Raw genomic sequence first — 4043 nt, forward strand, 5'->3', positions numbered from 1 at the left:
AAATTCTATTTATATATATGCATAACGTGTACAATATGTAGTATCGTAAAAATACCAGCAAACGAAAAATAATTAAATGGAAAACACGAAATTAAATAAAAAGTAATCATAAACTCAACCCCCCCCAACCTTTTAATACCGGTTGGTGACACCAACCGGTACTAAAGGGCTCCCTGCCCCCGAAGCTGGCTTGTGCCACGTGGTTGCCCTTTAGCACCGGTTCGTGCTGAACCGGTACTAAAGGGGGGGCCTTTAGTGCCTACATTTTAGCACCGGTTACCAAACCGGCACTAAAGGGCCTTACGAACCGGTGTTATTGCGCGGTTCTGCACTAGTGTTGACCCATTCCGTTAGCTTAGCACTTGATCGTTTAGTTTGTTGCTATTGCTTTCTTCATGACTTATACATGTTCCTATGAATATGAGATTATGCAACTCCCGTTTACCGGAGGAACACTTTGTGTGCTACCAAACGTCACAACGTAACTGGGTGATTATAAAGGTGTTCTACAGGTGTCTCCAAAGGTACTTGTTGGGTTGGCGTATTTCGAGATTAGGATTTGTCACTCTGATTGTCGGAGAGGTATCTCTGGGCCCTCTCAGTAATGCACATCACCTAAGCCTTGCAAGCATTGCAACTAATGAGTTAGTTGCGAGATGATGTATTACGGAACGAGTAAAGAGACTTGTCGGTAACGAGATTGAACTAGGTATTGAGATGCCGACGATCGAATCTCGGGCAAGTAACATACCGATGACAAAGGGAACAACATATGTTGTTATGCGGTTTGACCGATAAAGATCTTTGTAGAATATGTAGGAGCCAATATGAGCATCCAGGTTCCGGTATTGGTTATTGACCGGAGACGTGTCTCGGTCATGTCTACATAGTTCTCGAACCCGTAGGGTCTGCACGCTTAGCGCTATGATGACAGTTATATTATGAGTTTATATGTTTTGATGTACCGAAGGATTTCGGAGTCCCGGATGAGATCGGGGACATGACGAGGAGTCTCGAAATGGTCGAGACATAAAGATCGATATATTGGACGACTATATTCGGACATCGGAAAGGTTCCGAGTGATTCGGGTATTTTTGGGAGTACCGGGGAGTTACGGGAATTCGTATTGGGCCTTAATGGGCCATACGGGAAAGGAGAGAAAGGCCTCAAAGGGTGGCCGCACCCCTCCCCATGGGCTGGTCCGAATTGGACTAGGGAGGGGGGCGCCCCCTTCCTTCCTTCTCCTTTTCCCTTCCCTTTCCTTCCCTCCTACTCCTACTACTTGGAAGGGCTCCTAGTTCTACTAGGAAAGGGGGAATCCTACTCCCGGTGGGAGTAGGACTCCCCTAGGGCGCGCCATAGAGAGGGCCGGCCCTCCCCCTCCTCCACTCCTTTATATACGGGGGTAGGGGGCACCCCAAAGACACAACAATTGATCTCTTGATCTCTTAGCCGTGTGCGGTGCCCCCCTCCACCATAATCCACCTCGATCATATCGTAGCGGTGCTTAGGTGAAGCCCTGTGTCGGTAGAACATCATCATCGTCACCATGCCGTCGTGCTGACAAAACTCTCCCTCAACACTCGGCTGGATCGGAGTTCGAGGGACATCATCGAGTTGAACGTGTGCTAAACTCGAAGGTGCCGTGCGTTCGGTACTTGGATCGGTCAGATCGTGAAGACGTACGACTACATCAACCGCGTTGTGCTAACGCTTCCACTTTCGGTCTACGAGGGTACGTAGACAACACTCTCCTCTCTCGTTGCTATGCATCACCATGATCTTGCGTGTGCGTAGGAAAATTTTGAAATTACTACATTCCCCAACAGTAACCTGCGCCTTGGATAACTCTTGGAGGGACGCTCGAGTTTATATTGCTCGGCTGCGAGGACTTCAGTCCATTTGTCAGCTAGCAGATCTTGATCAGCTTGAAGCTGCTGCTGCTTTTTCTTCAGGCTATTTCCCGTGGCCATAAGCCTGCGCTTGAAGCGCTCTTGTTCGACGGGCTCTGGTACGGCGAATTCATCGTCGCCGAGGCTTGCCTTGTCTTCGGAGGGGGGCATGTAATTGTCATCCTCCTCCTCTCCGCCAGCCGCTCTCTCAGGAGAGCTGGCTCCTTCCTCCTCCTTCTCTAAATCTTGCTGGAGGGGATTGTTGTTGTCTTCGGCGCTATCCGAAGTGTTTTTATCTCCTGTGCCGGTATCACCACTTTTGCTTTGGCGGGACTTAGAGCGGCGCCTCTAACGTCGGCGCTTGGGTTGCTTCTTGGAGGGGTCATCCTCCGTTATCTCGTCACCATTGCCTTCATTGGGTGTATCCACCATGTATATGTCATACGACGAGGTGGCTGTCCAGTGCCCTGTAGGTGTTGGTTCATGTTCGTCTCCTACATCGTTGTCCATACCGTCGATGTCTTCAGAGTCGAAGTCGAGCATGCCGGTTAAATCATCGACCATGGCTACAAAGTGGGTGGTGGGTGGGCGTCGAATTTCTTTGTCGTCCGCATCCTAGTCCTGTTGGCCATAATCCGGCCAGGGCTCTCCTGACAAAGAGAGAGACCGTAGTGAATTCAGAATGTCGCCGAAGGACGAGTGCTGAAAGATATCCGCGGAGGTGAATTTCATGATCGGCGCCCACTCGCATTCGATTGGCAGGGGCGCGGATGGTTCGGGGTCCAGAAGAGAGTCCGGCACCTTGGAGTCACGGGCTGCGCAGAGGATTATGCTGGTGTTTGGCTCGATCGCCGTCGAGACTGCAGCCCCTGAGGCGGTGTCTAGCCACCCGTCCTCGATTGGCGCAGTTGGCTCCGAGCTAAGGGTCGGAGCTGATGTGGGCGCGGCCTCTGGAGTATCGTCCGGTGGCAGAGCTAGGTCATACCCATCGCGACAGTGCGGCGCGCCCGGCTGTGGCTCGAATCCGTTGAAGATCAAGTCTCCGCGGATGTCGGTCGTGTAGTTCAAACTTCCAAATCTGACCTGATGGCCAGGGGCGTAGCTTTCAATCTGCTTCAGATGGCCAAGCGAATTAACCCGCAGTGCAAAGCCGCCAAATACGAAGATTTGTCCGGGGAGGAAAGTCTCACCCTGGACGGTATCGCTATCGATGATAGTAGGAGCCATCAAGCCTAACGGTGACGACACAGAGGAACTCTCAATGAAAGCACCAATGTCGGTGTCAAAACCGGCGGATCTCGGGTAGGGGGTCCCGAACTGTGCGTCTAGGCTGGATGGTAACAGGAGGCAAGGGACACGAAGTTTTACCCAGGTTCGGGCCCTCTTGATGGAGGTAAAACTCTACATCCTGCTTGATTGATATTGATGATATGGATGTTACAAGAGTAGATCTACCACGAGATCAGAGAGGCTAAACCCTAGAAGCTAGCCTATGGTATGATTGTATGTTGTGATTGTTGTCCTACGGACTAAAACCCTTCGGTTTATATAGACACCAGAGAGGGTTAGGGTTACACAAGGTCGGTTACAAAGGAGGAGATATCCATATACGTATTGCCTAGCTTGCCTTCCACGCCAAGTAGAGTCCCATCCGGACAAGAGACGAAGTCTTCAATCTTGTATCTTCATAGTCTAACAGTCCGGCCAATGGAGATAGTCCGGCTATCCGGAGACCCCCTAATCCAGGACTCCCACAGTGAGTTTAATGTAGGTGATTATGTGTTGCTATACAACTCTCGTTTAAGATTTTTTGCAGGAAAACTTCTATCTAAATGGGAAGGTCCTTATGTTATCGAGGAGGTCTATCATTCCGGTGCCTTCGAAGGCACAAATCCGAAGGTGGTGAACGGTCAAAGAATTAAACATTATATCTCAGGTAATCCTATAAATGTTGAACCAATGTTATTGAAACCGTAACCCCGGAGGAATACATAAGGGACACTTTCCGGAATGTTTCAGACTCCGAAAAGGAATAGATATGTGGTACGGTAAGTAAACCGACTCCAAAATAGTTCTAATGGCAATTTTTCTCCGTTTTGGAATATTTAGAAAAATAGAAAAATAAGAAGCAGTCTAGGAAGGACACGAGG

The sequence above is a fragment of the Triticum dicoccoides genome, chromosome 3A (genome assembly GCF_002162155.2).
Source record: "Triticum dicoccoides isolate Atlit2015 ecotype Zavitan chromosome 3A, WEW_v2.0, whole genome shotgun sequence".
In the NCBI taxonomy this organism is placed as follows: domain Eukaryota; kingdom Viridiplantae; phylum Streptophyta; class Magnoliopsida; order Poales; family Poaceae; genus Triticum; species Triticum dicoccoides.